At 37.5% G+C, this 18,906-nt stretch overlaps 1 non-coding gene across 1 annotated transcript; it reads right to left on the bottom strand.

Moving 5' to 3' along the window:
• Nucleotides 1–2,111: 2,111 nt before the first annotated feature.
• On the bottom strand, nucleotides 2,112–2,867 carry LOC105973954 (uncharacterized). The gene is made up of 2 exons (XR_016030486.1): nucleotides 2,414–2,867; nucleotides 2,112–2,291 (listed from the first exon to the last, which is right to left on the bottom strand). It is a non-coding gene; the product is annotated as an uncharacterized LOC105973954 (transcript).
• Nucleotides 2,868–18,906: the final 16,039 nt, after the last annotated feature.

Here is an 18,906-nt window from a genome sequence, read left to right on the forward strand (position 1 = left end):
ATATAATTACAAAAACGAAATGACTTTGATTAAGTTGAGTGAACAAAAAAATTGAACATATGGTGACACTTATATAAGGGGTGGGGGGAAAACGGCTATTTTTTTTATTTTTGTTCAGACATTACAATTACCCCCCTCTGGAATGTTTTCGATTTCAATTAACCCCTCATGGTACAACGGCTATAAAAACGGTCAGAATTTTTATTTTATTTTTATATTAAAATTTGATTTTTTTTTATAATTATAAAATTAAACATATTACAATTAGCCCCCTCTGGGGTATATTAGTCTTACAAACATAACTGCCTACTGGGACACGTGTACAGGGGCATATTTGGAATTTGAAAACGAATATTCCATGGAATCTTGTAGATTCCGTTAGTAAGGGGGCCGTAAGGGGGTAACTGTTAGATGGAGCAATACCTCAGGGGGGTTATTGTAATTCCTAAAACGACAGGAGTTTGTGAGTTATTTGATGATACCTCAGGGGGTGGGTGTAATTTACCCTAATAACTATGAATAAATTTTACTTCATTCTTAGAGGGTGTTTGGCTAAACTTATAAGATGTTAAAAGGAGCTTATAAGATATTTTAGAGCTTATAAGCTCTTCCAAGGTGTTTGGTAATTTTTAAAAAAAAGATCTTTATATTTTTTTAAATAATCTGTTGGAGACCAAATAAGATATTTTTAAATAAGTACCTCTACCCCACCTTTTTATTTAAGATCTTATAATGAGTAGAATAGGAAATAAGCTCATTATCTAAACACTCTAAAAATTAATCCTAAAAATAAGATGTCACAACTTATCAGCTCTAAAAACATCTTATCAGACGTAAGAGCTTATCAGCTTTTTAAAATAAGCTTAGCCAAACACCCTCTTAGTTGTTCGTCAAAACTATTAAATGTGTTACCTTGTACATAAAACTGAAAGGTCGTTTATTTACCATGGAAAAGAATAATAATAAATTTAGAAAAAGATGAAGAAGATGTGTGAAAATATTTGTATAAGTATTAATTAATTGCTATTATTATTAGCATAGTACTTAATTGTCCTTCAAATTTTCCATACCCAAAGGATATTTGTGTCCATACAAAAAATGGTAGAAACATTCATATCATTCACACTTTTATAGATAGTATAGACTAGATTCCTAAATCAGAGTAAAAATTAAAATCATGAAAATTTCTATTTTTGTATAAGACCTTTTCAAAAGCGAAAGTGAAAATATAAACTTCCGGATAAGGCATGCTAGGCATCAAGGTTCGTGATTCCTCGAACTTCGCTTCGATGCGCACTTTGATTACTTCGAGAACCTGAAAAAGGGAATTTTCATAAAGCGTGAGCCCAACCAGTGGCTCATTAATAACTTTGGCCCGACGATACTCGCGCCTCTCTTAACGTGTCACTCACGTCCTATAAGTGCCCTAAAGTACTTGTGTCTATGTTCTTTCGTGTAGGGATAAGCCTAAAGCTTCTATGTCATCTATATTCAATTTATTCCTCTAGATCAAGACATTCGATCATGTACGTAAGAGCACATATCACCACATACAAATACAATATTTTTATTCTATGTTCAATTCGTCTTAATCTTCTTTGTAACTTGATCTATGTTCAATTCGTCTTATTGAGTTTAGCCTCAAAGATTTAGACTATTCTTTCAAACATCTCTTTTCATTCAAATAATTTATTTTAGAAGAATCTGACGTTTTTGGTTCTTTAACTTAGAAAAATCATATCTCTTATATCGTAGATCAAATATAATCATATCCAAGTGGAATCATATAAATTAGATTAGTTTTAAGTCGTATTAAACACATAATCCATGAATGACTCAAAAACTGTGCAGATTCAGAAAGCAATCCATAACTCACTCAATATAAATCATATTTATGCATGATTTATATCAAAATGAAGATAAAAGTATTATCTAGACTACCATAAAATTTCATAATTAAAACACAGGGAGATTTGGCGCAGATTTTCCTTAACACGGGGGGTTTTATGCTGTTTACCCCAGGATTGTCTGTATATTGTTTACTGTATTTTTCACTGACGTAAAACATAGGGGCGTATTTTGTAGTATTTTTTTCTTTCACAAGGACGTAATTAGCACAGCAACATCAACAGGCACATACTTTTATTTATTACAAGCACGAGATTAGATAGAGATAGTAAATACATATATACATCTTATTGTATATATTTATTCACTCTTTTATTTATAAGCACGCACGTCACAGATATATTCTCTTCTTGCAAGTCTCGTCAACTAATCAACGTGTTAACCTGCAGCAATAAATCAAAGCCACAAAACATAATCCATGCATTAATTTCTTGCTTACAATAATATATATGTATGAAAGAGAAATGTTGATCTTGTTATACGGTTGATCGACTAATGTACTCACGTTGAACAGTCGAGCGATGGGGTGTATCTGTACGGAAAAGGGATGCCGCATTTATCTGGAAGGCTGTTAACCAAACTAGGGTTAGGCGAAACGCTAGGTATAAGCGCTGTGAGGCATCTGCATGCGGCTTGTAAATCAGCCGTTGTTTTGGCTTCGTCGTTCAGTAATTTCAGACTGTCGCAACAAGCAGGTGTCACTGCACCGCCTCTCTGGACATAACCGATGCACGAAGTGATCCTCGTCACAACTGCGCTGCACGTGATTGCGGCTGATTCTACCTCAGCCGGACATGTAATTATAATTACCAAGAAGCAAATCATCATCAATAATGCACAACCAACCTTATTAAGCGACAATGGTGATCGAGAAACTGCAGCCATATATAGATACTTCGACTAATGTCGATATACTCTTAGTAATTGTATATTGGAAGGAGATACTGATTTGCTTTGTGAATATTCGATTCGGGTTTCGGGGTATTTATAATGAAGAGAAGTAGGAGAGAAATTAAAAAGTATCATGATAACATAAAAGATCATTAATTATAATTATAACAAAGCTGAAAAAATAGAACTGGACCACATACTTGTTTGCAGATTTTTCATCATAATTCATAGTAAATGATCTCTCATCAGAAAATTCGGTATTGAAGGCCAGCTTTTTTAAGTTATTTATTTATTATTATTTTTTTTAGAGGAATGCCATCATGTTTACTAATAAAATTTCATATGGTATTTCCTAGTAATCCCTATGAATGTCATTAATGATATCTGATTTGCCTAATTTGGATTAGGTCCAAAAGGCCCAAGTTAATCTAACTGATTATGAAGATCCAATGAACACATTTTACTTATGGGGAAATTTGCTAGACACCCCTTATTTTGGACTTATATAGGTAGAAGTCCTAGTTGCTAGATGAATATAGGCCTAGGTCCTTTCACATAAAAAAAATAATATAAATTAAATAATAAAAAGAATATATAGACATAAGTACCCTTATTGAATGAACATATTTTAGGCGATTCAGTTATTTACGTAAAGTTGGGAAATCAAATCCCACTAATCACGATTGAAGGCAGAGTATCGTGTAAGACGCTTGGAAAACAGATCTTAGTCGATTCAAGTGAAATATGAGATCATCATGAAGAGTTCGAGAGACCAATACGATCGTATTATAATTAAACGCGAGAGTCGGTGTTGATAATTAGTCAATCCTTTTTTTTGGCCTGCAATCAACATGAAATTGAATTATACGCAAAGGTTTGTCAATTGATGTTTGTTGTTTTGAATTTTCGATTTATTAATCGTCGTTTTTACAACTTAATTTTCGTTCAATATTGTTTGCAGTTTATCGTTTTGCACAAAATTGGTGTTCAGGTATGATGTATTGGTATCGGTGAAGAAAGTGTCGAATGCAATCAACATGAAATTGAATTATACGCAAAGGGTTGTCAATTGATGTTTGTTGTTTTGAATTTTTGATTTATTAATTGTCGTTTTTACAACTTAATTTTTGTTCAATATTGTTTGCAGTTTATCGTTCTCCATAAAATTGGTGTTCAGGTATGATGCATTGGTATCGACGAAGAAAGTGTCGGATGCAATCAACATGAAATTGAATTATACGCAAATGGTTGTCAATTGATGTTTGTTGTTTTGAATTTTCGATTTATTAATTGTCGTTTTTACAACTTAATTTTCGTTCAATATTGTTTGCAGTTTATCGTTCTCCACAAAATTGGTGTTCAGGTATGATGTATTGTGTTTGCCCTCCTGAATTTAAAACACGACGTGGTAGACCAAAGAAGAAGAGGATACCGTCTAATGGCGAGAAGATAAAGAGGAAAATAAGATGCGGGAGATGTAAAGAACTCGGTAAACACAACAAAAAGTCTTGTACAAATCCGATGTATTCTTTAGGGGTGATGCTTTTTGGTTATGCTTTTTATGTTTCATTTAAGAACTTGTGCTATCATTTTCAAGCTTCTATTTTTGAATTTTTTTTTTGTTTATTTTTGATTAGCTTATGTAGATGTTTTACCATTTATAATGAAATGAACAATTTAGCAAATGGTAAATTTTGTTTAGCTTATGTTCATGTTTTACAATTTAGCAAATGGTAAATTTGCTACAGACAACAAACACGAAGTTATTCAACAAATACATACCTCCATGTTTTATGTTGTAAACAGCAAACAACAAAAAACAAATAACAAACTATAAACTTTTACAGTGTTCAGTGAAACTGCCGACTTTGTTTGGTTCATTACATCGCTCGTTGCACTAGTTAGCAAACAATATGTGTAAAACACAGCGCATAATATTATACTTTAAGGAGCAAACATGTAAAACTAGTAATTGTCTTATTTTTTTAAACTGTCCTACTTAGTAATTAGCGAAAATTGAAATTGCAAACATAAAAAAGTAACATAAACAACGAGAAAAGTACGTCAACTAAGTTCAGGTACCAAAATAGCAACAATTAGTAGAGTACGTCAAATAATAGGATAATACAAGGATGTTTAACCAACTGCAAAATTATAATTGTATCAAAATGCAACCAAACTAAAAATCCAAAATAGCAAGAGTTCAAGGTAGTTTCTAAAATCTGATCATTATGCGCTAATCTAAGTTCACAGTGTCTTCATCGTTTAAGAATTGATGAACAAAGTCACTTCGTAATGCGCATACCCCATTTTGTGCATCTTTAATGTCTAAGGGTTGTTGGCGACAACATTGTCGTGCGATGTAAAGGACGAACATCCCGCAGTCAACTGAATCAAACTTTTGTTGTGGTGATGCCAAAACGGAAACTAATTTGGCCTTTGACTTAATACCAAATTTCATCTTCCCATTTGCAATCTGCATGAAACTCTTCATTTATTTGGCATCAACCAAGAATGGATCTTCTTTTCCGTCCAATCTTCTAGGCAATGAGGAGTTGAAATGCTCCCACGAGCAGTTAATCCTATCATAAACAAGTAGAGTCCATTGGGGTATTATGTTCATGGGACCTTCACCTGAGTTTAACGGGAAAAGTAAGTAACGAAAATTGGTCACATCCTTTCCCGTCATGAAGTGTTGTACCATTTGAGTTGGTTTCATATTTTTCGTATAACTCCCTGAAAAAACATAAGATATTACTTAGATTACCAATTTTGTGTTTAAGACTTATAAAAAAGATTAGATTATATATACCAGAAGCAAGCTGGGGAATATCAGACTATTCCCCATACGTGTGGGGTCTACGCCGCTTGCAAAATGCTCTTCATCTTGTTGTTTCACCAAAAGGTACGCACAAGAGTCCATTATCTGCTTATGCCATAATAACCAACCATTTCGAATCAATGCCATAATAACCAAGCATTTCGAATCAAAAATAAATCAACGTGCAAAATATGAGAAAATATCTAAATGTACGTACAAATATACGGTATGCAAATGTTAACTACAATTTAAATGTACAAACATTGTATAACAGACTGCAAACACCAAAATACAAAAACATATTGCAAAAAACCAACATGATAAGTACCACAAATATAAAATGTAAACATCACAATAGACACACTAAACTTAAATAACAAAAGACAAATATTCATGTCTAAAGTGCAAACCACAGTTAATAACAAATTGCAAACACCTAACTCAAAACATCCAACTTAGTTAACTGATTACCCAAATGAAAAATAAAATGTGCAAATAACAAATTGTAAAATGTGCAAACAACAAATAGTTCACGTTTTGTTTTAGAATAAACATAACCAAAGTTGTAACATAAACAAACCCTTCAATTTTTTTACCTGATTTCGGGGATTGGAAATCATCATCCTCCTTTGATGTTAAGGGGAAAAAAAGGGGTTCTCAAATTATTATTGAAATATTTGAAATACATAGCAAACAACAAAATGCAAAATCAAAATAGGAACAAAATACAAAATTAATAATGAAAGAAAAAAAATCAAAATTAAAAACCCAACATGCAAATAAAATTTTACAGAAAGGATCATCGCTTACCAAGACTTAATCGTGTTTTGGCCATCGTACGAACTCCAAACAACAAACCCTAAACACCAGTCGTTGATTCCGAAAAAAAAAACAATTTGTAAACAACAAACAGAACGAAGGCAAATTGGGAAACAACAAATCGAACGAAGGCAAACGAAATGAAGGAAAAATGCTCAGACCTAGTAAAACTGCAAACGCTCAGACACTCACACGCTCAAACAACAAACCCTAAACACCAGCCGTTGTTTCCGAACAACAAACAATTTGTAAACAACAAACCAAACGAAGGCAAATAGGGTAACAACAATTCGAACGAAGGCAAAATACAAACGACCTGGTAAAACTGCAAACGCTCAGACACCCAAACCTATGGAAGGGTTCAGAATTTGTGGAGAGATTTTGGCTTCGAAGAAACAGGGAAGAAATCTATTTCCTGATTTTTTCAATTCTAATTTTCGGATTTGCAGTATAAAAGGGAGAAAAATAGGGGATTTGATTTTGAAGATTTATTTTACCGTATATTGATAGGGATATTGATAGGGGTACTTTTGACAAATTATAAATAAAAATATTTGCTGGAAATTAGAATTTAATAGATGGATTTTAACACATATAATCTCTTATAAGAGGACCTATAGCAAATTGCCCCTTTACTTATAAACCATAACTCATTGTTCCACATTGGTTTTTAACAAAAGTTGTACTTACTCATCCATCTATAAATATGTGTTTTAATTCACATAACATGTACATGCTAATTTGGCAATTAATCATTATTATTGACTTATATTATTATAGTTTCTTACTTGAGCGTCGCAGGATAATCGACGGACCAATCCCGACGTTTCATCCAGTGTATTCAACTATTTTGTAGGATTAACGAGTGGATCCATAGATTACATCGAGACACGTGGCAGTGAATCTCGGCGTTCTCTATCATTGCGAGCTCAAAGACTCTTAGGTTGCTCAATCCACATTTGAGCAACATCATTTTGGCGTCGTCTGTGGGAATGCACATTCGATCACGTGACACGGAAGGAGGTGGTCAAAGAAATCTCAGTCCGCCCCATCAAGGAGTCGGCGGGATCCCGGATCCGCCTCAAAGAAAGAGAACGACCGGAGCGACCAACCATGGGAGATCCTCAGCGCCGATCATTCAGATGACGGCGGAGGAATTGCAAGCCATGATGGATAAGACTGCGGCCAAAGAAGCGACTTGGGAGGCGGCAAAGGCGGTAGCTAAATACATCAATGCTCAAGGTGTTAGCAATTTTTAAGAGCCGACTCCGTCAAGGGGCGACCCTACGGATTTCACTCACGTCCATGCGACCCCACCTATCGTGGAGCTCCACGACTCCGAGGAGAGAGTGTCACTCAACGACCAGAATGTGCTCCCCAAAGGTACGCTCAATGCGGGTTGCCTCAACGCATGTGATCCTCGGACCAGGCCCCGTGAAATGAAGTGCATGGTCAATCACCGCGCCCCCTGAGGAAAAGGGCTCCTTCAAGTTAGGGGGAGGGTGGCGTGTAGCCGTCGAGAGAGAAATGGTTCTTCTCGGCCGGGTGTTCCACAACTCCACGAGTCCAGAGAATATAGATACCGCGAACGTTCCTCTCGCCATGGCAACTCCCTTTGAAACGAACCTAGGAGTAGATATTCCCAACCTGTTGAGACGAGAAGGCGTCGCTAGGACTTGGATGACCATAACTCAAGGAGCCATTGACGAGAAACTTTGAGGTCAACGGCCGCTCGCTTTGGAGCGTTCGCCGCCCAAATAAGCCCCTTTATTTCGGCCATTATGGAAGAAGTTTTACCACTCGAAGTTAGGATCCCTAATCCACCCCAGTTCGATGGAACCAGAGATCCCCAAAGTCACTTACACAATTTCTTTGCCAATATCGATCTCTATGGCCTCACCGACGCCGCCTTGTGCAAACTTTTCCAAACTATGCTGACTGACCAGACACAAACTTGGTTCAACGGCCTGCCTAGAGGATCCCTAGACGGCCTGAACCAGCTATTAGAACATTTCCTTAGCTAGTACTCCATCGACAAGAAATACGCCAAGACTGGATCATAACTCTTTAGACTCAAACAACGCGAATGAGAACCGCTCAGAGATTATGTGCAACGGTTCGTCAAAGCTGTGCACCAGGTGCCTAATATTAACCACGACCTGTTAGCCGACATACTGCAATACGATTTAAAGCATGTTCGCTTCCGAGAGTTCATTGCGGGCCGACCTCCACAAACCTTGGAGGAACTTCTAAACCACGCCGAGAAATATATCCGGATAGAGGAAGCCGTAGAGATGGGGCTCCCCGTCAAGAGGAAACGCGAAGAAGAGCACCACGAGGCAAAAAGGAGAGAAGAAGGATGCTCGAACCACGCCCTTACATATCCAAAGTTCACTCCCCTAAAATCAAAACTCATGGAAGTATGCAGAAGAGAAAGGTTAGGTCAAACCTCCACGATACATGAAAGAAAATCCACAAAGGAAAAAAATCGGATAAATATTGTGAGTACCACCGAGACCGGGGCCACACTACCGACGAATGCTTCCAACTCAAGCAAGAATTGAAAGACTGATTAAGAAGGGGACACCTTAGTGAATTTGTGGATACACCACGACACCCGAAATTCAAAGGTTAACCACATTTTCAACATAAAGAAAAGTGTCCCAATCCTCGGAAAGATTGTGGCCGATAATCTTCCGACTCAAGGAGTAACTGCGGTCATTTCTGGAATACCATCAAGTGGTGACACCCTAGCGCCTGTCGCGCATCAATGCAGGCATCACGAGGATCCTACTCTACATCAGAACGTCCAGCGGGACATGTTTACCATGTTCACCACCCAAGCTTGGAGATAGCCTTTAACGATGTTGACCTCTAGGGGCCACGTAGTGAATATAATGATGCGTTGGTCATTTCTGCATCAATTTCCAATTACTTGGAAATGCAAATTTTAGTAGACGGCGGTAGTTCGGTGGACATTACAGCTTTTGAAAAACTAGGGATAGCCAATGCTAAACTCACACCCGTGCAAATGCCTCTAGTTGGTTTTACAGGACACGTCGTCGAAGTTGTAGGAGAAATTTCGCTCATCTTGTCTTTGGGATCATTCACATTCCCGACAACAAATTCCGTTAACTTCTTGGTCGTCAAGGCACCATCTACATGTAACGTCATTTTAGGGCGATCAAGTTTGAAGCTCTTCAGAGCAATCCCCTCAACATATCATATGAAGTTGAAATTTTCTACGGCTAGTGGAATCGGAGAAGCCATAGGTGACCAATGCGTAGCTCGGGAATGTTATGCGAATACCTTGAAGACACCTCAACTTCAGAACAAGAAGCAAGTGGGGGGAGGGGATGACACCCCTAATCTTCTAAAGAGAAAATGGATGATGGCTGTCGAAAATGAGCTCATCAGTTCTTCGACCGATCAGCGACCGATAGCATGAGACTCGTAGAAAAGTTGAAAAGCATAGAATTGGTCCAGGACAATCAAGACAAGCTGCTCCGAGTGGGAACAAGCCTTGAGTCTGTGGCGGAAGCGGAGCTCATAGGTTTCTTCCGAAAAAAAGAGTGATGTTTATGCCTGGAAGGCGGAAGCTCGAAGGTATCCATTCCCCCGCCTAAAGCTATCCATCGGCTCGACGTCAACCCGAAGCTCAGGCCAATTAATCAGAAGAAAAGGACCTTTGGACCGGAACATAATAAATATCTTTGAATCTCGCTAGCACAATTCCCGAAAAAGAGATTTCAAAAAGAAGGAAAAACCATACAAGTACAGGTTGGTATTTATATATTACTCTCAAGTATGCCCACGGGACCGTGATCCAACTTGCAAGTGGGGGCTTAATGATGTGCCTGATTGAGATTAGGCCCAAAAGGCCCAAGTTAATATGAAGACCCAATCAACACCTTTTACTTATAAACCACACCTCATTATCCCACATTGGTTTTTTACAAAAGTTCTATCTACTCATCCACCTATAAATATGTGTTTCAATTCACATAACAAGGTACACAATAATTTGATAATTAATCATTATTATTGACTCATATATTATATAGTTTCTGACTTGAGCGTCAGAGGATAATCGCTGGGCCAATCCTAGTGTGTCATCTAGTATTTTAAATTGTTTTGTAGGATTAACGAGTGGATCAATCGATTACCTCGAGACACGTCGCAATGTCCCTCTCGACATTCTCTATTATTGCGAGGTCAAAGACTTTTGGGTTGCCCAATCCACATTTGAGCAGCATCAATATCTCGCGTAGTTTGCATTCCAAAATTAACATCAATTACATAAATCACGCCTATTTGCATTAGTAACTTTGTGATCTGCATCTATCAAATTCATCTGCATCAGCAATTCTATCAAATTCCTCTTTCAGTTTCAATTTTCATAATGGGAAAAACCCTTCAAGCATCAGCAATTCTATCAAATTCCTCTTTCAATTTCAATTTTTATAATAGGAAAAACCCTTCAACCACTTCATAGAGAAGTCACAAAAATGACAAGGGGGTTAAATGCTATTTACGACATGGTGAAACCACATGGAGGTTAAATGCTATTTACCCTTCTTTCTTTATATTTATCGGTTTTGTTTTTTTTTTACAATTTTAACCTAAAATAGTATTCTCGTATATAGTGTAGTAGAATCATTTATACCAGTTATCTAACAAAACGAATATCATGTATTGTGTACAAAAACCTCAATCCACACCTAAATAAAAAATATCAATTTCAATCTTGTTGTTACAACTTGTATCCCACAGTATAAATCAAAGGGTAAATTACAAACACCCCCTAGGTATGGTCAAATTACAAAACCCCCCCTCAAATTACCAAACAAGAGGGGTGTTTTTGTAATTTGACCATACCTCAGGAGGGTGTTTGTAATTTACCCTAAATCAAAAAATCACATGTATAGATTTTTCAAATAAAACAATCATCAAAATTACTATACATTAGAAGAAAAAAAAAACTACGGAGCTTATATATGACTATATATCACCACGTGTTTATGATTGTAGAAGGAAAGTATAAAAAATGATATTTTGAAGTAGGCTTTTCGAATTACTAAAGAACATGGGTTTAAAATAATTATATTTTAAAGAAATGATTTTAGGTTCGAGTGGTGGCACAACGAGTAAGGACTCGAACTTGCGCATATGCTCCGGTTTTAGAAAAATTAGTCGAGCTGAAAATTGATCGTATGCTCGAGCTCTTAGCATATTTAATGAGTCAATCTCGAAAAGAAAAAAATGTTCCACATTTCGAGGTGAAGCCAAAATTGTTAAGTTGCAGTAGTGAAATAAGTTCACTAGCCGAAGATCTCAAACCAACAATTAGAAGAAATAGTTACAAATTTAAAAAAAAAAATTAATTTCAATAAGTGTTAGACCAAATTAATTTTTTTAATGTATAAATATTATAATATTCTTACTTGTTAAAAAAATAGAAAAATCAAAATGATGCAATATTAAAAACTCAAAAACTACAAAAACTCTATTATAAAATCACAAGACCAAACTCTCATCTTCTCCATCTTCCAAACCCACCAAAACCTTTCTTCTTCTTCCTCATCCATAAACCCACAAAACCTAAACATTCAACACCCTCAAAACTCAACAAACCTTACTACGATGGCAAATATGGAGCGAGAAGACTTTGAAAATGGAAGATTCTACGGTGGAAAAAACCCGTATATATATGTATTTTAGCTAGGATATTGCTTCCGAAAAAAAAGTCGAATTTCATTGGTGAAAATCGACATTACAATGTCGAATTTGTAGCACAAAATTCGGCATTTGGATATGTCGAATTTGGTGCTACAAATCCGGCATTGTAATGTCGATTTTTGCTCGCAAAATTCAACATATCATTGATGTTGATTTCTATTCTTTTTGTTCGATGCTTAAAATGTCGATTTGAAGCATAGGTTTTCGACATCTTGATGTCGAAAATAACCGGTTTCAAATTTAATTTTTTTCCTTTCTTTTTTTTGAAGGTTGAACAAAATAAGGAATTAGTAATGGATTAGGTTTAGGTCATTGTTGGGGATTTGGGGGGAGGGGGGGGTTAATTTTATTTTTTGTTTGCAAGTTATTTGTTATTTGGTCTTGCATGAACAAACAAAACACAATTTAACTTGTGGATATATATCATTTCATTTTAATACTTAATAAAATAGAATCTTTTAGGATCTTTCTTTAATTTGATCTTACACTTATCGAAATTAGTATTGCGACTAGCCGCGTCCTTTCTCAAATGGTATAGCAAGCTATCGTAGTAAAATTATGGGTAAATAGTATTAAACCGCCTGAACTTTGCCCGTTTTTGCGGATTACCACCTCAATAAAAAAATCCGATCCCGCCGAAACTCAATAAGTTGTGGCACATTGCCCATTTTCAGGCCAAAATGGCTAGAATTGGACACACGCCCATTGCACATACTATTTAGAAGGTCTTTTTTTTCCATTGCAAATTTAAAAAAAAAAAAAAGAAAAAAAAAACTATTTTACCCCAATTCATTATTTGCTTCCTCTTCCACACAATCTTCTTCCTTATCTCATTCCTCTTCTAGCCATCATCCCCTATTCGTGTACAATTTCCCCAATTCCTCTTCTCAATTCTCATATTCCCTAAGATGAATAAAATCAAAATCCAAGCACAATTATGATGATGTGTTTGCTATTGGTTCGGGCTGTGTGAATCTTTCACGCCTGAATGATTTGCGACTAGTTTACAATATTTTCATGGACTGAATTCACCGACGGACAAGTTGGCGTTATTGTTCAACGGACTAGTGCCAAGTTCTTCTTCAGTTTGGCACATCAAATCTTGAAACGAATGTGTGGCACTCCTTAGATTCCTTTTGTATCTCAGGCCTTCATTTTGATGAGTTGATGATCAATTCCAACAATAATGTGATACGATCCATCCAATTACGCGAGGTAGTGCCGAGCTGGATGAAGGAGTTGATGACTTGGACGAGCTGCATATGCCAAGATGACCAATTACCCGAGCTCGGGCCAAGCGCATTGAAGCAGCCATGCTTAACTTAGTAGAACACAAGCTCCAAATGGAAGAATTGACGAAGTCTAGTTCGATCCCAGCTGAGCTTAATTGGAGCGAATTATTCGGGCCAAATTGTGAAGCAAGCCGAGCTCAAGGACTTGAGCCCGTCTAGTCATCCAGCCGAAGAAGACGTGACTTGGAAAAGATGATTATTATTAATTTTCGTATTTTATTATTGGACAATTTATTTCTTGTTATTTAGAGTTCGATTTGGACTAGATTTAGTTTATTTCGTTATTTCCTTATAATAGATAAGTTAGGATTTATTTTCCTTGTTAGATTAGGTCTCTTTGACACTTATAAATAGGTTATTTTAGGTCATTATTATTTGGACGTTTTTAAATATTATTTTGAGATATTAAAATTCTCCTTCGTTGTTCTTCAACAACTCTTCGGGATATTTTGCGAGTGGATTGTTGTGAATTATTCTTAGCAATATAGTATTGGTTTCTGATTCATTATAATCACGGGGTCAATACTTCCACCTTGATAATATTGGTTTCTAGCTCTCTATAGCTACGAGGTCAATATTCCGAATTCCGCCGATCGAATCCTTTATTTTTTGGACGTTCCGTTCTTGCTTCCGCATAAGATTATTGGGTCCCATAACAAGTTCTACGGGGTTCGTATCAGTTGGTAACCAGAGCCAATTTTCAAGAAAAGGTTTCACCTGTCCTTTTTTTTCGTGTCCTTGTTTTGTTTTCGTTCTTCCATTATTTGTGTCTTCTCTATCTCATATTTTCTTGAATTGTGTTCTCTAGAGTCTTCGTCAAAAAAAAAAAAAAAGAAGAAGAATTCGAATTGTGCTTCTCTTTAAAGTTACTTCCAGCCCACGTTAGGGTTTGTTAGTTAAAAAACAAAAAAGAAAAATAAAAAAAAAGAAGCAAAATTCGAAATCCAACCAAGGAAAATTCCTTGTAAGGAGTTTTAATAGATTTGGGCAACACAAATAGAGTTTTAATAGACTTGGGCAACTCCTTGAATATCTTGTTTCCCTGTCTACCTTTCTCCTAATTGAATTCCACGTTGTTTCTTTGTTTCTTATTCCTTTTGTTTCCTTTTACCATTAAATTCGAAATTCCTTTTATTTGCCTACACATAATTTCTGAATTGATAAAATACTATTTAGCTTTGAATAAAAAAACGAAAATCCACTTAATATTTTCTCGATTAGTTTCTTTAGAACTTCGAAGGGAGTTTACGAGTGGAAAAAGGCAAGAGAGTGTGAGATCAAAAGAGGGTAAAATCCTAATTGTGTGAAACACGAGTGCATTGAGTGAACATCATATTGAGTGATACACGTGTGGGAGTGGTGAGGAAAATCTTTTTTTTTCTTTAACAATATTTTGCAGTTCGAACATCATGTCAAGGAATGAGAGTGGTGATGAAACGGACGAAACCACGGAGCAGCACTTCCAACGTCTGCATATAACCCTTCAAAGGATGCAAAATCAAATCGATGAGTTGAGTAGGGTAAGACCTGCACCGGCGCCACAACTGCGGCCACCTATTCGTCAACTTGTTGTACGCCAACGTGACGAATTGGAGTTCGATGAACAATTCTTCGATGAAGAATCTGAGGCAGAGTCTAATACTTCTAGACGATGGCATAGAGGACAAGGGAACAGAGGTGGCAGATTTGACATACCAAGGCGAGGTAATGTGGGACGAGAAAGAGATGAAGTTGATCGAACCTCAGCTCGATCAAATTGAGTATACCGTCTTTCCAAGGGAAAAGTGATCCCGAGGCATACATAGAATGGGAAAGAAAGGTTGAGATCCTTTTCGATTGCCACAATTATTCCGAGGAAAAAAAGGTGAAGCTTGCAGCTGTAGCGTTCACCGATTATGCTATCATTTGGTGGGATCAATTGGTAGTGACTAGACGCAGAACCGGCGAACCATCAATTGTCGATTGGGGGTCTATGAAGGCACTTATGAGACGGAGGTTCGTGCCCTCACATTATTATAGACACTTACATCTGAAATTGCAAAGCTTGAAGCAAGGTACTAAATCAGTCGAGGAGTACCATAAGGAGATGGAGATTGCAATGACTCGAGCCAATATTGAGGAGGATCGAGAGGCCACGATGGCAAGATTTATTTGCGGGCTGAACCGGGAGATCGCTAATGTAGTGGAGTTGCAGCACTACGTTGAGATTGAGGATGTCGTTCATATGGCCATGAAAGTTGAGAGGCAACTTAAGCGAGGAGGTTCGTGCCCTCACATTATTATAGAGACTTACATCTGAAATTGCAAAGCTTGAAGCAAGGTACTAAATCAGTCGAGGAGTACCATAAGGAGATGGAGATTGCAATGACTCGAGCCAATATTGAGGAGGATCGAGAGGCCACGATGGCAAGATTTATTTGCTGGCTGAACCGGGAGATCGGTAATGTAGTGGAGTTGCAGCACTATGTTGAGATTGAGGAGGTCGTTCATATGGCCATGAAAGTTGAGAGGCAGCTTAAGCGAGGAGGGAGAACTACAAGCTGGAAACCGCGATGGAATCCTACTTCGAAACCCGAGGAGAAATCGACAACGAAACCTTCCAATGAAAATCCAATCAACCGAGCACCACCTGAGAGAGGTAATAATTCATCATAACCACAACGAACACGTGATATTAAATGCCATAGATGTCATGGAGCAGGTCATATCGCCATGGACTGCCCTAACAGGCGTGCTATGATTTTATTGGATAATGGCGAGCTGGAGTCCGAGGAGGAGGACGAGTCAACTTCAAAAACAACACCTATTGAAGGTGACGTGGTACAAGCTGTTGATGGACTCACACTTGTTGTACTTCGAACTCTTCACGTGCAAGCTGAAGAAGATGGTGATGTAATACAGCGAGAGAACATCTTCTATACACGCTGCCATGTTCAAAACCGATTATGTGGATTGATAATTGATGGAGGAAGTTGCGTGAATGTAGCGAGCAAGCTAATGGTAGACAAGCTAGGGCTACAAGTCACCAAACATCCGAGACCTTACAAACTTCAGTGGCTGAATGAAAGTGGCGAGTTGAGAGTGACAAAACAAGTACTGATTTCCTTTAGTATTGGACAATACAATGATGAGGTGATGTGCGATGTTGTGCCCATGCAAGCAAGTCATATCTTACTTGGGCGACCTTGACAATTTGATCGACGAACAGTCCATGATGGTTACAAAAATCGCTACACTTTTCCTAAGGATGGCAGGCGAATCACACTTGCACCTTTACCACCTCGTCAGGTGTTTGAGGAGCAAAACCAGATCAAGAAGTCCATTGCTGCAAGTTCAAAAAAAAATGAGATTGAACGTGTTAGTAGTAGTGGAGAGGTAAAACAAGAGAGTTTAGCGGAAGTGAGAAAAGAAAAAGAAGAGAGTGCAGACTTAATAAAGAGAGATGAGAGAAAAGTGAGTGTTTATGCAAAAGAAAGAGAGATTAAGAGTGCATGTAAGGGTGAAAGAACAATGATGTTGTTAGTGTTTAGGGAGTCCTATTTTTCTAAGGCTAACCTTAATTCTTCTTTGCCTAGTATTGTTATTTCTCTTTTGCAGGAGTTTGATGATGTCTTTCCGGACGAGATGCCAACGGGGTTGCCACCAATTCGAGGGATCGAGCACCAAATTGATTTTATTCCAGGGTCCCAAATTCCAAATAGACCAGCTTACCGAAGTAGTCCCGAGGAGATGAAGGAGTTACAACGGCAAGTGGACGACCTGTTAGCTAAAGGACATGTTCGAGAAAGCATGAGTCCTTGTGCAGTGCCGGTTTTACTAGTACCAAAGAAGGATGGGAGTTGGAGAATGTGTGTTGATTGTCGAGCCATCAACAAAATTACGGTAAAGTATCGACACCCCATTCCTCGATTAGATGACATGTTAGATGAACCACATGGTTCCATTATCTTCTCTAAAATTGATTTGAAAAGTGGTTATCACCAAATTCGCATGAAAGAGGGAGATGAGTGGAAAACTGCATTTAAAACTAAGCACGGATTGTATGAATGGTTAGTGATGCCCTTTGGTTTAACTAATGCACCAAGTACGTTTATGCGACTTATGAATCATGTTCTGCGATCTTACATAGGAAAATTTGTTGTCGTTTACTTTGATGATATCTTAGTATATAGCAATAATTTGCATGATCATGTTGAGCATTTGAGGTGTGTCTTAGAGTCCTTACGGCGAGAACAATTATATGCTAATTTAAAGAAATGTGATTTCTGCCTAGATAGGATAGTTTTCCTTGGTTTTGTTGTGAGTTCTAGGGGCGTTGAAGTGGATGAGGAAAATGTTAAAGCAATTCGTGAATGGCCAACACCCAAGAACGCATCCGAGGTGCGAAGCTTCCATGGCCTAGCGGGATTCTATAGGAGATTTGTACCGAACTTCAGCACAATTGCAGCACCTTTGACCGAGGTGATCAAGAAGGAGGTTGGCTTCAAGTGGGGCGAGGCGCAAGAGAATGCATTTCACACTTTGAAAGATAAGCTAAGTTCCGCTCCTTTATTACTTTTACCAGACTTTTCTAAAACTTTTGAAATCGAATGTGATGCTTCTGGAATTGGTATTGGTGCAGTGCTTATGCAAGACAAGCGACCTATCGCTTATTTCAGCGAGAAGCTCAATGGCGCAACCTTGAAATACTCGACCTATGACAAAGAGCTCTACGCGTTGGTGCGAGCTTTGGAGACTTGGCAACATTACTTGTGGTCTAAGGAATTTGTTATACACACAGATCACGAATCACTAAAACATCTTAAGGGCCAAGGCAAGCTGAACCGAAGACATGCTCGGTGCGTGGAGTTTATCGAGATGTTTCCTTTTGTGATACAGTACAAACAAGGTAAAGATAATGTCGTAGCTGATGCACTATCTCGCAGGTATGTTCTCGTGTCGACCCTTAGTTCTAAATTCTTAGGTTTTGAGAGTGTTAAGGAGCTGTACGTGAACGATCATGATTTTGCTACTATATTTGCAGCATGTCAAAAAGGAACTTTTGAAAAATTCTACAAGCATGATGATTATTTGTTTAGGGAAAACAAACTTTGCATGCCTAATTGTTCGCTTCGTGAATTACTTGTGCGAGAATCACATGGAGGTGGTTTAATGGGACATTTTGGTGTTTCTAAAACATTATTAGATATTTTAAAAGAACATTTCTTTTGGCCGCGTATGAAGCGAGATGTTGAGAGGATTTGTTCGAAGTGTCTAACATGTAGGCGAGCTAAATCTAGGGTTAAACCACATGGATTATATATGCCATTACCTGTTCCTACTCACCCTTGGACCGATGTATCGATGGATTTTGTTTTAGGGTTGCCGAGGTCTAGTAGAGGTCGAGATGCTATTTTTGTTGTGGTAGATCGTTTTTCTAAAATGGCACACTTCATT

Source organism: Erythranthe guttata, chromosome 3, assembly GCF_056151865.1.
Source record: "Erythranthe guttata isolate IM_541 chromosome 3, IM_541, whole genome shotgun sequence".
Taxonomy (NCBI): Eukaryota; Viridiplantae; Streptophyta; class Magnoliopsida; order Lamiales; family Phrymaceae; genus Erythranthe; species Erythranthe guttata.